A 21,421-nucleotide genomic window follows, 5' to 3' on the forward strand; every position below is an offset into this window, starting at 1 on the left:
GTATTATATTTCTACTCAGTTCCACTAATTCACCTTTCTATTTCTTAGCCTGTACCAGATAATTTTGATAAATTCCATGTTAAAATACAGTTTAGGATCTGGTACTGCAAGACCTTCCTTTACATTCTTTTTTCATTGATTCCTTTGATACACTTGACCTATTGTTCTTCCAAATACATTTTGATATTTTTTAGAGCTCAGTAAAAAAAATTTTTTGGTGATTTAATTGGGATGGCATTGAATAAGTAGATTAGTTTAAATAGGACTGTCATTTTTATTATATTGCCTTGGTCCACTTATTTAAGTCTGACTTTATTTGTATAAAAAGTGTTTTATAATTATGTTCATGTAGTTCCTGGATTTGTCTTGGCAGGTATACATACTCCCAGTGTTGGGGTATGTATCTCTTACTATCTTTTCCTGTAAGGCTTATCCCTTTTACAGATAATGATTGCTAATGATTCTCATCATTTGAAGGAAAAATCCATTTTTGCCTATGCTTTCAAGTGTTTTTTAATGAATATCGTATTTTGTCAAAAGCTTTTTTTGCATATGATTTTTGTTACTTTTGTTATTGATATAATCAATTATATTAATAGTTTTCCTTATATTAAACCATTCCTGCACTCCTGGTATAAATCCTGTTTGGTCACAATGTATAATCTTTTTAATATGTTATTGTAGTCTCCTATCTAGTATTTTATTTAGAATTTTTACATCCATATTTATGAGTGAAATTGGTCTATATTTTTCCTTCTCTGTTTTTGCTCTTCGTAGCTTGGATATCAGCAAGGAATTTAGTCAGACTTCTTTATATATTATTTCAAATAATCTATTTAATAGTGGTATTAGTTGATCTTTAAAGGTTTGGTGGGATTCACTTGTAAATAAATCAATCTTGTCCTGATACTTTTTTCTTAGGAAGCTCATTTATGGCATGTTTGATTTCTTTTCTTTTTCCCTTAAATTGGTTTATTTAGATATTCTATTTCCTCTTCTGTTAGTCTAGGCCAGTGATGGCAAACCTTTTAGAGTGGTGGGTAATGTGAGAAATGTCCTCAGGTGAGGGGGAGGGGAGCAACCCAGCCCCACATCCCTCTGGTTTTCTACTAACAAACTGGCAGACTACTGGGGCAACAGCGTGTGTGTCCACAGAGAGGGCTCCACATACCCCCTCTGGCATGCATACCATAGGTTCACCACCAGGGCTCTAGGTATATCTGTCATATCGAGCTTATTTAAGATTCCATTCATCTTCTTTCTTATTTATTTTTGGTTAGATCTATCTAGTTCTGAAAGGGGAGAGTTGAAGTCCCCTACTATTATTTCGGTGTCCATTTCCACCTGTAATTCAATTTATATTATTTGTAAATTTTTTCCATTTCACTTAAACTGTTAAATTTTTTTCTAAACCCTTACTTTCCATCTTGGAGTCAATATTGTGTATTGGCTCCAAGGCAGAAGAGTGGTAAGGGCTAGGCAATGGTGGTTAAGTGACTTGCCCAGGGTCACATAGTTGGGAAGTGTCTGAGGTCAGATTTGAACCTAGGACCTCCCGTCTCTAGGCCTGACTCTCAATCCACTGAGCAACCCAGCTGCTCCTTAAATTGTTAAATTTGTTGGCATATAATCAAGCAAAGTAATTCTTATAATTGCTTTGATTTCATATTTGTTGGTGGAATATTCATACTCATTTTTGATACTAGTGATCTGTTTTTTTATCATATTAACAAATGGTTTATTTTTTAAAGTAATTCCTATTTTTATTTACTTTTTACATTCAATTTTGTTAATCTTACCTTTAATTTTTAAGATTTCTAATCATATTTAATTGGAGATTTTTAATTTGTTTTTGTAGTTCCTTTAATTACACTGATCTGTTCTTTCTCTACTCTTTCTAGTTCTTTTAATTGCATTGATCTGCACTTTCTCTAGTTTATTATGCTAAGCATTTAGACACATAAATGTTTCTCTATTTATTGTTTTTGCTGCATCCCATATGTTTTGGTTATGTTGTCTCATTATTACCATTTTCTTTAATAAACATATTTGTTTTGTCTTTGTTTTGTCCTTTAACACACTCATTTTTAAGGTTAGGTTATCTATCCTCCAATTGATTTTTAATCTGTTTCCACAATCACTTATTAAATATAATTTTGTTGCATTATGACCTGAAAAGGGCACATTTAATATTTCTGCTTTTTTGCATTTAATTGTAAAGTTTTTATGCCCTAAAATATGGTTAATTTTTGTAAAGCTATCATTCTGATAAGAAAAAGATACATTCCATTCTATTTTCATTCAGTTCTTTCTAGATATCTATCATATCTAGCTTATTTAAGATTCTATTCTTCTCCTTAGCTTCTTAATTATTATTTTTTGGTTAGATTTATCTAGTTCTGAAAGGGGAGAGTTGAAATCCCCCAGTATTATAATTTTGTTGTCTATTTCCCCTGTAATTCATTGAGCTTTTCCTTTAAATTTTATCTTATAATATTTGGTCCTTATATGTTTAGTGTTACTATTATTTAATTATGATCCCTTTTAACATAACGCAGTTTGCCTATTTATCTCTTTTAATTAAATCTGTTTTACCATCAGGTTTGTCTGAGATCATGATTGGTTCCTTGGCCTTTTTTTGCATCAGCTAAATTATGATAAATTCTTCTCCAGCCCTTTATTTTTACTATATGTTTCATTTTATGTGTTTCTTATAAATAACATATTGTTGGATTCTGGGTTTTGATCCATTCTGCTATTTGTTTCCATTTTATGAATGAGTTTCTATACACATTCAAAGTTATAATTACTGGGAGCAGCTGGGTGGCTCAGTGAATTGAGAGTGAAGCCTAGAGACTGGGAGGTCCTAGATTCAAATCTGGTCTCAGACATGTGTTACCCTGGGTAAGTCACTTGACCCCCATTACCTAGCCCTTACTACTCTTCTGCTTTGGAACCAAATACACAGTACTTATTCTAAGATGGAAGGTAAAAGTTAAAAAAAAATCAAAATTACAATTACTAATTGTAGATTTCCCTCCATCCAATTTTTTCCTTGATGTTCATCCCTTTCTCTTTTTTTAACCCTATCTCTCCTCAGAAGTCTAATTTACTTCTGACCACTGCCTCCCTAATCTGCACTCCTTCCAAGAGTCCCTACCTTACCTTATCCCCTTGTCCTCTTATAATTGATTCAGGTAGAGTGATCACAGACTACATACAACTACACTCCTAGTTATCCATCTCAAAAACAATTCAAGTTGGCTCTGAGAAGGTTCAGGGAAAGGTGGAGCCAAGATAGTGGTGTAGAAGTGAGAGCCTTCTGAATCTCCTTCCAGCATATAATTACAAAACAGCTCAAAAGGTAAGAAATCAAAACTGGATGAGTAAAGGGGCACTCCCACTGGACACAGCATGAAAGGTAGTAAATTGAGTGGTAATTCCCATGCTATAAGGGGATGTAACTGCACTAATCAAAGTGCAAGCTGATCACCCCTCCCCCATACCACCTATTACACTAAAGTGAGGGCCATACCAATCTCCAAATTCTCAGGGGCTGGCTGAAAGCACCTCTGACTTATCCTTGAGAGCAGTGCCAAGCCTTGGTCTTGAGACTGGAGGCTAAAAAACAAGAAGCTTGGGCCAGGTTGCAGCTGGCCTCAACCAAGGCAGCAGGGATTGAGATGATAACCTCAAGGCAAAATGCTTTTAAGTGTTTGCTACACAAAGAACATCACAGATCTATCTGCCCTCACTCAGGCTTCTGTCAAGGAAGTCCTGTCAGTACCAAGGCAAAGTCCTGCAAGACTTAAGCTAAGAAAACAATTACCACCAACATATAGGAATCCCAATCTGCTAGAGACAAAAGAAATAAGCAATAGCAAAAAAAAAAACCTCTTGACCCTGGAAAATTTCTATGGAGAAAAATAGCAAAATACAGAAGCAACATCAGAGAATGAAAAGTAAACAAACACACATAAAGTTTTCCCCCAAAATGTAAATTGGTCACAAGCTCTGGAGGAACTCAAAAAGGAGTTCAAGAATCAAGTAAGAAAGAAGAAAAATGGAAAGAAAAGTGGGGAAAAGAAATAAAAGATCATACCTGAACATGAGTATTTTAAGACTAGAATTGGGCAAAAAGAAGCTAATGATCTCACAATATAGCAAGAATTAATAAAGGAAAATCAAAAGAACGAAAAATAGGAGACATGAAATATCTCTTTGAAAAGACAACTGACCTGGAAAACAGATTCAGAAGAGACAATTTGAGAATTATTGGACGACCTGAAAGCCTGGTACAACAACGACAACAAAAAAGCCTTGACATCATATTACAAGAAAGTATCCAAAAAAACTATCCTGATATTCTTGAACAAGAGGGTAAAATAGACATTGAAAGAATACATAGATCACCCTCTACATTAAATCCCCAAAAGACAACTCCCAGGAATGTTATAGCCATATTCAAGAGCTTCCAGGCCAAGGAGAAAATACTACAAATGGCCAGAAAGAGACAATTCAGATATCAAAGAGTCCCAGTAAGGATTACACAGGATCTGGCTGCATCCACACTAAAAGTCCGTAAGGCTTGGAATATGATATTTGGGAAGGCAAGAGAATTGGGTCTACAAACAAGAATCAGCTACCCATCAAAACTGAGTATATGCTTTCAGGGGAAAATGTGAGCATTTAATAAAATAGTAGAGTTCAAGTATTCCTAAAGAAAAGACCAGTACTAAATGGAAAATTTGATGTCAAAATACAAAATCCAAGAGAACCATAAAAAGGTAAACAAAAAAGGGGAAAAATGTAAGGACTTTAATAAGGTCAAATTGATTATATTCCTATATGGAAAAAATAGTATCTGTAACTCTTAAAATTTGTTTTCACTATCATAGTAGATAGAAAAAAATATTCATTGGCAGAGGTTGTGATATTAAGCTGTTTAAGATGATATGTAAAAAAAAAATTAGGGGGGGACAAAAAAAGAGGATGGTACTAAGAGAAACTTGAAGGAAAAGGTAAAATAGGATAAATTATGCCAAATAAAGAAGTGCATGGGAGGGAGGGGAGAATACTATTATAAGAAGGGGAGGAAACGAGTCATGACAGGTAAATACTTAAACCTTATTCTCAGTGGAATCAGTTCTGAGGAAACAGCCAGATCTATTGGGGTATAGAATTCTCTTACCCTACAGAGAAGTTGGAAGGGAATAAATAAGGAGGGGTGGGGTAAGGGACAGGGAGTATTAAAAGGGAGGAAAGGGGGAAGATTAATATACCTTAAAGGTGAAATATGTTTATATCATTGGTTGTTGGTGTTCTTAATGATAGGATACCAAGATTTAGTTGGTTCCTTGGTAACCCACAGGGAAGGGGCCTGTGAACCTCCTCACTATGGTTAGTGCCCTTCTCAGACCTCCAGACATATTTAAAAACAGGACAGGGTTTATTTGTAAACATGGTATGATGGAGGGGAGGATTAAGAAATTAGGATACCCTAAAATAAGGGGTGTAGCTAATTTCCCACCTTCTACAACCCCTGCAAGGGGATTTCTTCATTAGTCTTCTAAGCTCCTTAAATCCCTACTCTGTCTGTCTAATTTTCCTGGCTGACTACATGACACTAATAATCCTCCCAGATAACTTTTGCCAAAATACATAGTTTTCAGAGTAGGTTTAGGGTGACCCCTTTATGGGAGGGTTCAACCCTATCAGGGTTAGGCCTAACATGGCTTCAGGTCTTCCCACCAGACAGGTATACTGGCTTGCCAACACAGATCTTCAGGGCAGCTAGAAACACTCTCAGTAGGCAGGAAACACTGTAAGATCTCAAGGAATGAAGGACTAAATCCCTCCTTCTGCTCAAAGAGATGGAGAGCAGGAGAGAGTTTCAGCTTCAGACTGTCCCAGCAACAGGAAGTCCAAAAGCCCCTCGGTAACTGTATCTGCTTTTATCTTTTCCCCACATTCCAGAATTCAATCTTTCTAGTTCCACAGCATGCAGTCTGATTCAACACACCTCTCTTTGAAAAATCTCTTTGAAAAAGATAGTGGACTATCTTTTCTGGTCATAGAGGGAGCTGAACTTCAGTTTCAGTCATTCAAAGACAAACAGACCTCATTGGACCCCTGCTGTTTCCTCTCAGCAGGGGGCATCTCCCTCCCTTGCCTCACCAAGCTATATTCTCTCTCTCCCCTTAACTCCTCCATACTGTAAATCTTGAAATCTCTCAGACTTGTGAATGTTAAAAATTTCCCCATCAGGGAATTCTTAATTGGAACAAATTCCCTACTGAGAAACATTCCCCATTTTGATGTGAGAACTTGCCAGGATCAGAAATGGGAGGACCTCTACTCCACCAGTACTTAAGACTGCTTTAGGGGAGAAAACTCCTTGCTAAACAATGAAAGTACGTGGACCCATGCTTATAATAAGGCAAGGAGTTCTTTGAGCCAGGCCTGTTTTTAGAATTGATACAATGAGATTCTAGGTACCTAAAAGGGTCGGGCAAGTTTTCTCTTGATGAGATTAGTTGACTCAGCTGTGTTTTCACTGGTTCAGACTTACTGAGGAGATTGGTCGACACAGCAGCATTTTTTCTGATTCAGACTTACTGAGGAGATTGGTCGACTTAGCAGGAATTTAGATGGGCAGTCCTTTGGAAAGCATCTACAGAGATTGGTAGATGTAGGGACTTAGGGGAGGTGACATGGGAGAAAAACCCCTATATAAGAAAAAGCAGAATCTCTTGAGGATATATCCTTTTGGAGAAATCCTTTTGGAGGATCTCTGATGAGGATCGCTTGGGAACAATCTCTGGAGAGAGGCTCTGGAGAAGGGAAGCTCTTGGAGGACAATCTCTAAGGAGGTCTCGCTGGAGCGCCTCTAAGGGGACTCTGTCCCTCTGGAGGCTCTGGAGAGAGGCCCTTTGGAACAGTCTCTGGCTGGAAGGCTATCTGGTGAAGTCAGCTGAGATGGAGCTGGCCTGGTGTCACTAGAATACCTTGCTTAGGCAGACCTTGTGGTGAGTGTTAAAAGACTGACTGACTGATCTCTCTCTCTTAAGACTCAGGTCTAGGCCATGTTGGCTTAAGGCCCTTCATACTTATTTCCTTTTTTCTCTCTTTCTCTCTTTTCTTTAATTCCACAGTTGTATTAATTAAAAATCTCTATAAAACCTAGTTGACTTGGGTATTTGAATAATTGGGAATATTTCCCTGGCGACCACCTTATATTTGATTTAAAACCAAGACATTGTAGTGAAACATATTTTCTGAGGTCAAATTTACTCACCCTCTCTTATATTTATCACAATTTATATCTTCCACCATTTTAACTCACTACAGTTTATGGGCTTCACTATTTTAAATCTCAATACCCCATACAAACCTCCCTTTATCTCCCATTTTTTTCAATCCTATTTCCTTTCCCAATAAATATTACAACATCAACTGAGAAAAAGAAGGCAGGAGTTGCAAGCATGATATCTGACAAAGCCAAAGTAAAAAACATTTGATTAAAAGAGATAAGGAAGATATTTACATCCTGATTAGAGGAAGTATAGACAATGAAGAAATATCAGTACTCAACATGTATGCACCAAATTGTATAGAATCCAGACTTTTTTTTAAAGGAGAAATTATTGGAGCTTAAGGAGGAAATAAATAGTAAAACTATACGAGTGGGAGACCTCAAACTTCCTTTATCAGCTCTAGATAAATAAAACCAAAAAATAAAATTCAAAATCGGTGAGTGACTTAAACATAAAGAAGGAAACCATAAGTAAATTGGGTAAACACAGAATAGTATACATGTCAGACCTTTGGGAGGGGAAAGACTTTAAAACCAAGCAAGACATAGAAAGAATCACAAAATGTAAAATAAATAATTTTGACTACATCAAATTAAAAAGCTTTTGCACAAACAAAACCAATGTAACTAAAATCAGAAGGGAATCAACAACCTGGGAAAAAATCTTCATAGAAACCTCTGGCAAAGGTTTAATTACTCAAATTTATAAAGAGCTAAATCAACTGTACAAAAAATCAAGCCATTCTCCAATTGATAAATAGGCAAGGGACATGGACAGGCAGTTCTCAGATAAAGAAATCAAAACTATTAATAAGCACATGAAGAAGTGTTCTAAATCTCTTATGAAATCAGAGAGATGCAAATCAAAACAACTCTGAGGTATCACCTCACACCTAGCAGATTGGCTAACATAACAGCAAAGGAAAGTAATGAATGCTGGAGGAGATGTGGCAAAGTAGGGACATTAATTCATTGCTGGTGGAGTTGTGAACTGATCCAACCATTCTGGAGGGCAATTTGGAACTATGCCCAAAGGGCGACAAAAGAATATTTATCCTTTGATCCAGCCATAGCACTGCTGGGTCTGTACCCCAAAGAGATAACGGACAAAAAGACTTGTACAAGAATATTCATAGCAGCACTCTTTGTGGTGGCCAAAAACTGGAAAACGAGGGGATGCCCATCAATTGGGGAATGGCTGAGCAAATTGTGGTATATGTTGGTGATGGAATACTATTGTGCTAAAAGGAATAATAAAGTGGAGGAGTTCCATGGAGACTGGAACAACCTCCAGGAAGTGATGCAGAGCGAGAGGAGCAGAACCAGGAGAACATTGTACAAAGAGACTAATACACTGTGGTATAATCGAATGTAATGGACTTCTCCATTAATGGCGGTGTAATGTCCCTGAACAACTTGCAGGGATCCAGGAGAAAAAAACACCATTCATAAGCAAAGGATAAACTATGGGAGTAGAAACACAGAGGAAAAGCAACTGCCTGAATACAGTAGTTGAGGGGACATGACAGAGGAGAGACTCTAAATGAACACTCTAATGCAAATATTATCAACATAGCAATGGGTTCAAATCAAGAAAACATGTAATGGCCAGTGGATTTATGCGTCGGCTATGGGGGGTGGGGGAGGAGGAAAAGAAAATGATCTATGTCTTTAATGAATAATGCTTGGAAATGATCAAATAAAATAAAATAAATAAATAAGAAAGAACTAAGAGATGTGAATGAAATCTTAGAAAAAATAGAGTTAATAGATATGTGGAGAAAAGTAAATAGGGCTAAAAAGGAATACGTATTCTTTTCAGCAGCACAAAATGGAACATATACCAGGGCATAAAAACATTGCAAACAAATGCAAAAAAGCAGAAATAATAAATGCAACTTTTTCAGATCATAATGCAATAAAAATTATCATTAATAAGGATACATGGAGAGGCAAATTAAAATTTAATTAGAAATTAAATAACCTTATTCTCCAAAACTGCTGAGTTAAAGAACAAATCATAGAAACAATGAATGATTTTATTGAAGAGAATGACAATGAGGAAATAACACATCAATATTTATGGGATACAACAAAAGCAGTACACAGGAAAATTTATATCCCTGAATGCCCATATTAACAAAAAAAGAGAAAGAGGAGAGTAACAAATTGGGCATCCAACTAAAAAAACTAGAAAAAGAACAAATTAAAAACCCTCAGATAAAGACCAAGTTGTAAATCCTAAAACTCAAAGGAGAAATTAATAAAATTGAAAGTAAAAGAACTATTGAACTGATAAGTAAGACTAGGAGACAATTTTTGGGGGGGTAAAATGGATAAAGTATTGGTTAATCTAATTAAGAAAAGGAAAGAAGAGAACCAAATTAACAGTATCATTAATAAAAGTCTACAGCAAGTTATCACAAGGATCATTCACTATGACCAGGTGGGATTTATACCAGGAATGCAAGGATGGTTTAATATTAGGATAATTGATTAGGAATAATTGATCATATCAACAACCAAATTAACAGAAATAACATGATTATTTCAATAGATGCAGAAAATGCCTTTGACAAAATACAACACCCATTCCTATTGAAAACACCAGAAAATATAGGAATAAAAGAACCTTTCCTCAAAATAATAAACTATTTTTATTTAAAACCATAAGCAAGTATCATCTGCAATGGGAATAAGTTAAATGCCTTCCCAGATCAGGTGTGAAGCAGGGAGGCCCATTAACACCACTATGATTTAATATTCTACTAGAAACACTATTAGTAGCAATTAGAGAAGAAAAAGAAATTGAAGAGATCAAAGTAGGCAATGAGGAAACTAAACTATCACTCTTTGCAGATGACATAATGGTATACCTAGAGAATATGAGAAAATCAACTAAAAAGCTAGTAGAAATAATCAATAACTTCAGTAAAGTTGCAGGGTACAAAATAAACCTACATAAATCATCAGCATTCCTATATGTTTCCAACAAATCCCAGCGCAAGAAAGAGAAACTCCATTTAAAATCACTCTAGACAATATAAAATACCTGGGAATCTACTTGCCAAGAAAAATTCAGGAATTATATGAACATAACTACAAAACTCTTCACACAAATAAAACTAGATATAAACATTTGGAAAAACCATCAATTACTCTTAGGTGGGACAGCTAATGTAATAAAAAAGACAATCCTATCTAAATCATTTTACTTATTCCATGCTATACCTATCAAACTACCAAAAAACTTTTTGGAAAAAACCATAACAAAGTTCATCTGGAAGAACAAAAGATCATGAATATCAAGGGAACTGAAAAAAATTGTGAAGGATGAGGGACTAGCATTACCAGATCTCAAACTATACTATAAAGCAGTGAAATATGGTTTAGCCATATTTCTCTAAGCCAGAAAACTGGCTTAGAGACAGAAGAGTAGATCAATGGAACAAACTTGAGGTAAATGTCAGTAGCAGAATAGTGTTGAGAAACCCAAAGAGGTACCACCTTATACCTAGCCTATTGGCCAATATGACAGTAAAGGAAAATAATAAATGTTGGAGGGGTTGTGGCAAAATTGAGACACTAATGCATTGCTGGAAGGTAATTTGGAATTATGCCCAAAGGGCACTAAAAGACTGCCTGCCCTTTGATCCAGCAATTCCACTGCTAGGTTTGTACCCCAAAGAGATAATAAGGAAAAATATCTGTTCAAAAATATTCATAGCCACGTTCTTTGTGGTGGCAAAAAAATTGGAAAATGAAGGGTTGTCCCTTGAGTGGGGAATGGCTGAACAAATTGTGGTATATGACAATCTGGAAGATTTCAATATGAACTGGGAGAACCTAATGAACTAATTCAGAGTGAAATGAGTAGATTTAGAACACTGTACTCAGAAAGTAAAATGTTGTGGAACAATCCAATGTAGTGGACTTTGCCACTAGTAGCCATTCCAACAAGCCAGGCCACTCCTGAAGGACTTATGGGAAAGAATGCTAACCATATTGAGAGAAATAATTATGGGAGTAGAAATGCAAAAGAAAAACATTTGACATTACTTACCACATGTGTATCTGGGTGTGTGATTTGGGGCTTAGGCTTTTTAAAATTGCTCTATAGTAAAAATGAATAATATAGAAATAGGTATCAAGTGATAACAATTGTACAACCCAGTGGAATTGCTGGTTGGCTCTGGGAGGTGGGGAGGGAAGAGGGGAGGAAAAGAAAACAAATCATGTAAACATGGAAAAATATATAAAAATAAAAAATAAATGAAGAATTAGGGAAGGCTGAATGGCTGCTGAAGCCCATTTACACCACTAAAGGAACAATACTCTTTTATGCCCAAATCTTTAATCAGGAAGAGACAAGTCCTTAGCAATTGGCTGCCACACAGAGGCAAGCTCAAAACTCTGGGGCTCTGGGGACAGCATCTCTGAGAGAAGCACAGCCAAAGATGATTCTCCCAAGAATAATAGAACATAGGGATCTAAGGACAGAGAAGTATGATTGTTTGGCTTTACAATGACTACAAGGAAATGAGAAGTCCAGGACTGGATTATCTGGGAGAGGCTGATGCTTAACAATGGATACAAAAGGAGAAGTACAGCCAAGAGCTGGTCTATCTTGGAGAGGACTTTGATACAATGGGAGAAACTTCTCTTAGGATTTGACTATATCTACTGGTCCCACCTAAACCTAGATCATTAAGCACTTAAAGGTTTATTGTTTAGCCAGGGACCAGGTCAGTATAGGACTTCCCTCAAGACAAGTTTCCAAGGGATAGGGGCAAAATTGGGGTTCCCCAAAACCCAGTTGACAATGGATAGAATGCACCCCGGGTCATTTAGTTCCTATTCAATGTTACAGTATCTTCAGAGTTGTCTTCCTATTCTTTTTTTTTTTAACTCTTATCTTCAGTCCTGGAATCAATACTGTGTATTGGTTCCAAGGCAGAAGAGTGGTAAGGGCTAGGCAATGGGGGTTAAGTGACTTGCCAAAGGTCACACAGTTGGGAAGTGTCTGAGGCCAGATTTGAACCTAGGACCTCCTATCTCTAGGCCTGGCTCTCAATCCACTAAGCTACCCAGCTGCCCCCTTGTCTTCCTATTCTGTTTGGGGAGGGGAATGAACTTACCAAAAGGATTTTTCATCCCAAAGTTTTAAAAATTTATGATTCCAAATTACTTTTTAGAAAGGCCATTTTATGAAAACAATATATTCGATTTCTAATCCACTAGAGGGCAGGGACTGCTCATATTAAATTGATCCTTATAATTGATTCCTCAAAACTGTGGGGCAATAATTTTACCTAATACCTAGGACATCATACTATAATTTGCTAACTGCTAAATCAGTGGTTCTCAAACTTTTTGGTCTCAGGTCCTCTTTTTACTCTTAAAAATTCTTGAGGACACCCCAAAAAGTTTGATTTGTGTGGGTTACATTTATTGATACTGGTGTATGGAGTAAGAAATTAATGTGTTATTCTCAAGTTACTAAGAGTTATTAATATCTCCGAAAAGTTGGTCAAAGTTGATCCCCAACTCCCATCTTTACAAAGACTTTAAGTGGGTTTTCCTGGGAATATTATACCAAGGAAGGAGGAAATCAGGGCTGCATTGTCTGGGTGGGACTGCTGTCCAGCCATTGGACTTGCCTACCTGGAAGAAGCCTTCTATATAATGGATGAGACTTCTGTGACAAGAAGGTAATTAGCATTGATACTTCAGATTTGATCATGGGTACTTCAGGGTCAAAGACCAGCCCAGCCTAGGACTCCTGCCTCGGCACATACTCAGACAGACTCACTTAAGGCTTTAAAGTCTTTGTAAGGATGGAGTGGGGAACCAGTTTTTACTAATTTGGGGGGGATATTAATAACTCTTAATAACTTGAGAATGACACATTAACTTCTCAGTCCACACAGGGGGAAAGATGATGAATTCTGTATGGAGCAGATTGAGTTTAAGATGCCCACTGGACTTTGGCTTCCAAGGCATATTCGTCCTGATTCTAAACTTAGTATTCTTTTTACTAGACAGCATATGTAAATACTATAAAATGTAAATGGTCTTTCAATATAACATGGAGTAACGTATTTGTTTTCAGAGCATAATCCATGTTAGGAATTTTCTTGTAGAATTAGATCCCAACCTATGATTTTTTGATATAGGTACCTCAGAGATGAGGAAACTCTCTGTACCACAGCAGGTTGGCATCTTCTCTGCAACTTGTAGCTTTAGAGTTGCCAGGCTAAGTGACTTGCCCAACATCACACAGCTGGAATGGATCAAAAGTAGGACTTAAACCAAGGATCTTTTCTTTGAGACCAACGTTATTGCTCTGCTTTTGAGCACAGGTTAATTTCTCTTATTAGCAGCTATAGTTTGATATTTCAAAATGATTTTTCAAATATCAATTAACTGATTGTAATAGCCAAAGGATTTGGATTTCAAAATCAAATTATATACTGTCATTTGGAATGGAATACTACAGTTATTTATTATATGCTGACAGAAATACAGAAGAAAACTTAGAATACTCTGGAAATGACTTTTGTGCAAGATAATTGCCATTTTGAGCATCTTGGGTGCTATAAATAAATGACTATCAAGGGCAGAAATTCAAAACATTTCAGACATAGTTAGACAAATGCCTGTCAAACATAGCTTCAATAGCAAATGTGTTTCAATGTGATTGTTTTAACAATTTCATTAAAGGAATTTGCTTAATAAAAAGTCCAAACTCAGACACTTTCTAGCCATGTGACCTCAGGCAAGTCATTTAATCCCAATTGCTTAGCCTGTACCTCTCTTCTCCCTTGGAGCCAATAATCAGTAATGATTCTAAGGTAGAAGAAGAAGGTAAAGGTTTAAAAAAATTAAAGTAAAATAATTAAAAGTCCCCCCCAGAGAAAAACTGTCAGTTCTTTGGGGAGTGAATTTTGGGGAGAACAAAATGTAAGACTTCCAAATTCAGTTCAACATCTCAACAGATGTTTATTTGGAGTAAAATAAATTAAATCAAAACCCTACCTTATACAGTAAACATTTCCCACTCCCTCTTGGTTTTAGTACCTTCAATCCATTAGTTATTTCCTATTAATCTTGTATCTAGCTTGTCTGTGCTTATCTATTTGCTTGTTGTGTCCCCCCCCCCCATTAGATTGTGAGCTCTTTGAGGTTAGAGGATGTCTTTTCCCTTTCTTTGTATCCCCAACTTAATAAAAGCTTATTCACTGTCTGACTGACTAAATATTTTAGATTCTGAGGATATAAACACAAAATGAAGAGACAGTCATTGCCCTTAAGGGACTGATGTTCTACTGGAGGTCATAACAGATAGCATGATATAAGTAAATAAATTATGAATCGAGGGGGAAGAGAAGACCATCAACCAGAGGTGATCAGGAAAGGCTTCTTCTTTTTTGCAAAACAATACATTTTTATTTGTTCACAGCTAGACACAAACAATTGCCTGGACATTTTTAGAACATTGTAATAAGGACAGCAAATTCTTTTGATTCCAATTTTTATTCACTAGGATTGTATGGCATTTACTGTGGATTGTTTGGGAAAGGCTTCTTAAAGAAGGTAACACACGACTTAGGCCCAGAACAAAGTAGAGATGAAGGAAGTACAACAAACTATTCTGTGAATTGTTAAACAGAGAAGAGGAAGTAACAGGAATTATACTGTTTTCCAAATCCCTCTTCTCGGTATTTTTTCTAAATAAAGTGAATTCCATTCTTCAGGGGCTTTCCTTTTAGGATACATTAAAATATGTGACAGCATTAAACATTTAGATAAAACTTTGTAATTGTAAAATCTCAATAGCCACAGTTACTTATTTTCAGAGTTTTAAAAGTAAAACAGTATATATATATATATATATATATATATATATATATATATATATATACACACACACATATATATACATACTGTATGAGAGAGATAGAGACAGAGAGATCACAGTAAAGCAGTATTCCATAGGTGTGTTCAGAAGGTGTAAGTACTATAAAGAAGTTTAGGGGGCAGCTGGATAGTTCAGTGTATTAAGAGTCAGTTCTAGAGATGGGAGGTCTTATATTCAAACCTGAATTCAGACATTTCCCAGCTATATGACCCTGGGCAAGTCACTTAACCTCCATGGCCTAGTCCTTACCATTCTTCTGCCTTAGAATCAATACAGAAGGTAAGAGGAAGGAAGGAAGGAAGGAAGGAAGGAAGGAAGGAAGGAAGAAAGAAAGAAAGAAAGAAAGAAAGAAAGAAAGAAAGAAAGAAAGAAAGAAAGAAAGAAAGAAAGAAAGAAAGAAAGAAAGAAAGAAAGAAAGAAAGAAAGAAAGAAAGAAAGAAAGAAAGAAAGAAAGAAAGAAAGAAAGAAAGAGAGAAAGAGAGAAAGAAAGAAAGAAAGAAAGAAAGAGAAAGAGAGAGAAAGAGAGAAAGAGAGAAAGAAAGAAAGAAAGAAAGAAAGAAAGAAAGAAAGAAAGAAAGAAAAAGAGAAAGAGAAAGAAAAAGAGAAAGAATGAAAAGTTTACTGCCCATATAATGTTCCAAGCAACATCAATATGAAACATCTTCTACCAATGTAAACTAACACGGGCTTTGAAATTAGAATCTTAGTTTCCTGGGGAAACTTCAGTTAAGTGATTTGCACAAGTTCCTGCAGTCAAGTATACGCCAAAGGTGGGACTTGAACCCCTTCTTTTTTTATTCTAAGATCCATCTCTTTCTCCAGTATGCCATGTGTTAATAAAATACATAAACACATATAGTCATATGTTATTGGAGACAATAATAATGAATATTTGGGGGAGTTGAAGCTAAATCTGCTCCTTTATTTATTTTAAATCCTTACTTTCGTGAGAATTTAACACTAGCCTTTCTTTGGCACCCCAAGACAAACTTTGGATTTCAAAAAAGGAGAAAGGTTATTATTAGGATTGAAGTTATAAAATTCTGCTTCCTCTGGTTGAAGAATGTAAACAATGCCTGTTTATCTATAAACAATACTTAAGATAGTGGGGTAAAGGGAAGATGGTGGTGGCCATGTGCAATGGCCATGCTGCCATTCTGGCATCTTGGTGTTTGGCATCCAGACTCCTGACATCCAGAAGACCTATTTCTTGGAGTGAGGTCAGAGTCCCCCAAATGGAGGGGCTTTGGAAAGGAATATCACTAAGAGCATTAAATTGGAGTAGCAAGAGGAAGTAGGGATTCTTTGATTGGGAATCCAGAGTGAGAAGCTATGCTTTTCAGTCCTAGTTCTTGGAGGTGGCTGGCCACATGTGGCTAGAGGCCTTTTCTTTCTCTGGCCTGATTTTTATTATTTAAAAAAATAATCATAAATTAAGATACAGTCCCAGAGAATTTTAATCTTAGCATTATCTATCTTGGTCTCAATATTAAGACAAAAGAGCAGCAAGGGCTAGGCAATTGCAGTTAAGTGACTTGCCCAGGGTCACACAGCTAGGAAGTGACTGAGGTCAGATTTAAACCCAGGTCTTCCCAGTTCCTGCTGCTCTATCATACATTGTGCCACTTAGCTGCCCCTATTCGTTATTTTAGAATCAGACATCTAAAAAAGAGTTAATGAACCTAGATAGCTATCTGTTTAAATTTTTTAAATCACTCATCTCAATAAATTGTATAACATATTTTGGATATTTTTGTTTAACTGTTTTGCTTTATTAGAAGGGAGGATTTAATTTGGAGGGGGACATTTCCAGAAGTGATTATAATGCCAAAAGTAAAAGTCATTAATAAAACTTACTATTAAAAAATTTAACGAGTTTTAAGACATCCAGATAGAGAGCTAGAATAGAAAGAACACTATATGGGGAGTGAGTCAGAAGACCTGAGTTCAAATCCCTGGATCTCTTCAGAGCTGTCCTCTATAGCAGGTTTTTCTGTATGCTCCCAACTACTAGTCTTCCCCAACACCATATATATTTTGTATTTACTTATATGTATGCTTATTTGTAATTTCTTGTGGCAGAATTTAAGTTCCTAGTAGGCAGAGACCGTTTAGTCTTTAATAAATGTCTGTTGAATGATTGATTCGCTGTACTTACTACCTTTGACTTTGGGCAAGATACTGTGTTTCAGTTTCCTTATGTGTAAAATAAGGGCCCTGGTTTACATAATCTCTAAGGTCCCCTCCACTTCTCACATCTAACAAGCCTAAGAGCTGCTCGTTTTTCAGTGATGCGAATAAAAAGTTTCCGCGCACTGGGTCCTCATGTCAGGGAAATCAGGGCGGGTCTTTAATCTGATCGGAAAATAGGGCTCTTGGAAGCTAAACCGGGATAAAATCTTTGCTCTACTGCTTGTTATCTGCGCCTAAAGAATTTGTATGACGGCTCAGTGCCTGGTACTTTGCATACAGAGGGAACAACTATTTCCACCTTTCAGCTTCTCTGTGCGGTTGAATATTACGGCCTTCTACCTCCTTCCCATCAAGGAGGCTGAACATCCTTTTCTGGTTAGTGGGAAATACTTCACTGACACCTATCTGCTTGATGATTTGTGGACAGTTTTCCCGTTTACCCTGGCAGCCGGACCTGCGATACTCCTAACTACAGAGAAAGATTTAATTATGAGACGTGTTTAAAAGGAGAAAAAGAAATCCATAACAACTCCCAGACCACCCGGAGGGCACCATTAGTGGGTGTGGGCTTCCCGGCAAAGCAGGTGCCAAACACCTCCCCGGAAACAAGCTGCTGAGCTCTTGGTTTTCGATTGAAAAGGTTTTCACAATCGCTGTTTGGGGACAGTAGAACGTGCTCACAGGACTGGCTGCAAGCAATAAAGCTTCTCGTGACAGCATCCCTTCTGGAGGGGAGGGATGTTCTTCCCCAGCTAGACTAAAGGAGCTCGACGGATGACTCCCTACTGTCTCTCTGACCTGCCCAGCTAGGGTGGAACTAACGAGTTACGCTTCAGAAACTGGTTTATTTATTCCTCAGCATTTGCCTAAGGCTCACTGGGGAGAACGTCATTCCCCAGATATTTGTTAAGACACGACGGTGACTCCACATTCAAGTCTAACTGGTCTCCGTGTATTTCAGATTAACCAGGTCTTGGTTCAGCTTGCTTTAGGGTCCTCGCCCATTGCGACTGACAGAAAAGAGTCACCCGACTTGGGATCCGAGCTGTTCTCAGGTTTGCAGAACGTCAGAGCGGGTGGGGGCTCTAAAGCCATCTAGCCAAAAAGCAACGCCCAACAGTTGGTCATTTAGTCTTTGTCTTGGAAGTCCCTCGTGGCAGAGGGAGACTCCACGACATGCCCAGCGAGTTCTAGTTTGGGAATGTCATTTTTATATCAACCTGAAATCTGCCTCTCTGAAATTAAGGCTCATCACTCTTGGTTCTACCACTGCCTTCTGGGATGCTCTCCACCTCGTCCTGCAGTGCAACACAAATAAAAACCAAAACCAGAACAAACCCCACTGTGCTCTAGATGTGTTTTCATAAATATGGCAGGACTACTTCCTCCTAGTCCTGGATATTAAGCATGCATTTCACACCTGGCTGCACCCTTCTGGACTTTTCCATCATGGTCCCTTACCCAGTACCTTCTTCTTCCTGAGCCCCTTTCCAGTTTCCTTTGAAAATGTGTTGTCTTCCCCACTAGAATGCAAGTTCTCTTCTAGTGGGGAAACTAAGTGGTACAGTGGGAGAGTGCTCAGCCTGGCATCAGGAAGACTTTTTCCTGAGTTCAAATCTGACATCTGACATATATACATATACATATACATATACATATACATATACATATACATATATGTGTGTGTGCATATAATTGTACATACTACATATTATAAAATGCTTGTGTATGAATGTAAAGAGATAATCTTCCCCCATTCTCCTCAAAGAAGTCATATCTATAATCCTGACTTTTTTTTTTTTTAAGAAGAATGCTATTGGGATCTGGACTGAGCAAGACCACACACACACACATAGCATTTCTTTGTACTTTGTATTTGTATTCTGGTGCTTAGAACATGTCTAGCCCATAGTAAGTACCTGTTGACTGACCAGCTGACTTGACTGTGCTTTGACAAACCCTCTTTCAATATGAAAAATGACTTTAAAATTTTAATGCATTCATTAGATGACAAGGTCAGAATTGAAAAGATCTTGACAGGTTAGAATCTTTTGGTTGGGTTGATTAAAATAAGATGAAATTGAATAGGCTTTCCAAAAAAATTTCCAAGTACAACATGGGGAAATCTGGCTAAATTGCTGTTCATCTAAAAAAGATCTTGGGGTTGTAGTGGACTTCAAGCTTGTCAAACTTGTCCCAGTGTGATGTGACAGTCCCAACTCCTAATGTAATCTTATGATTCCCATTCTACAAAGAGGAAAATAAACTCCAGGGCTGTCCACCCAATATCACACACCGATAAATATAGGTCATAACCCGAATATAATCTTCTGGATATAAGCCTAGTATTGTTTCTATATGTTGTCAGGACATCCTGTGTTGTCCTAGACTAGAGATATTAATGGCAAAGCACCAGTACGTTTCTCCATATCACAGTGCATGCCAATGCTACTCCTGTATTTCTGGGGCCATATGCTTGCCTCTCTTTTCTCCAAGAGGCTTTGTCCAAGAAATATTGCTACTATGTGTCTGTATCCAGCTGCTACTATCTCTTGAGTGAGGATATTTTCTCCTTTCCTGGAGTCACATAATTCTCCTTCCAGGAAATAACTGCTTAGCTATTCTGCCATCGACGTATAATGATTGCCATTTTTGGCCCAAATGACTAATTTTGTGAAAAAGTATACCTTGTTTGTTGTTCATTCACATAGAACTCTTCATGGTCCCCTGGACCATCAGGCCCTTCTGTCTTCACTATCTTCCAAAGTCTGTCCAAGCTCATGTCCATTATCTATGCATTTTACCCTCTGCTATCCCTTGTTCCTTTTGCCTTCATTTTCCCCCAACATCAGGGTCTTTTCCAAAGTCTTCTCATTACGTAACCAAAGTATTTAAGCTTCAGCTTCAGTATATGTCTTTCCAATGAACAGTCAGAATTAATTTCTTTTAGTATTCATTAATTTGATTTCCTTGCTGCTCAAGGAACTCTCAAAAGTCTTCTCTGCCATCACAATTCAAAAGCATCGACCATTCTATGGTGCTTAGCTTTCCTTATAGTTCAACTTTTGCAAATGTATATTATACATGGAAAAACCATAGCTTTGACTATATGAACCTTTGTCAGCAGTGGATTGACCCTCCTGGCTGAGATGCGGTACCTTACAAGGCCAACCTAGATAAGCCACCAAGTTCATCCATCCCTGATGCCTTACATGCAGTGAATGTTGTGAGGACTTTCCAAGGAGAGAGGAAGGACACGGAAAACCTGTAGTTCTGGAATTATGAGTGCCTTGGCCACATGCGCTCCTTGTGCTTGTGCCTCCCTAAATTTGTGCCCATTCAGACTTGGCATATTTGTGAGAGGGCACCCCAGATTTTTTGAGAGGAGAGATGCTTTGTAGCTACATTTCTTGCTATGACATTTGAATAAGTGGTTTTTCTAAGAGCTTCTTGAGTGTAGTGGCTGATTAATAGGATATATACTAGTGAGCATTCATGAGCTACAGTGTCAAGCAAAAGTAAGTCATCCACAGAGTTAAAGTTAAGTCTTAGAACCTGAATAGCAGCCCTGCCTCTAGGGTAATCTACAAATGCAAATAGAGTTGTATGAATGAGCCCAGAAGAGGTGCTATATTTACATTTTGACATAAATATATCTTAACAACCTTAATATATCAAGCCTATAATAGAATACAAAGAAAAACATTGAATTTCCACTGAGAATGTGGTTCAAATTCTGGGTCTGCTATTTACTTCCTGTATGATTTTGAAAAGTCTTTTAACTAACCTCTTTGGGCCTCAGTTTCCTTGTCTATAAAATGAGGACTGGATGATTTTCCAGATCTGAATCCTTTGACCTGTAGGAATGAGATTATAGAGAGTTGTGTTTTTAGGCACAGTTAAGGCAGAAGGAGAAAGAGGTACCATCTATCCTATTTGTAAAAATTAAATTATATATCTAATAATAATAATATTATATTTTATGAGATTTA

This window comes from Monodelphis domestica, chromosome 4 (assembly GCF_027887165.1).
Source record: "Monodelphis domestica isolate mMonDom1 chromosome 4, mMonDom1.pri, whole genome shotgun sequence".
Classification (NCBI taxonomy): domain Eukaryota; kingdom Metazoa; phylum Chordata; class Mammalia; order Didelphimorphia; family Didelphidae; genus Monodelphis; species Monodelphis domestica.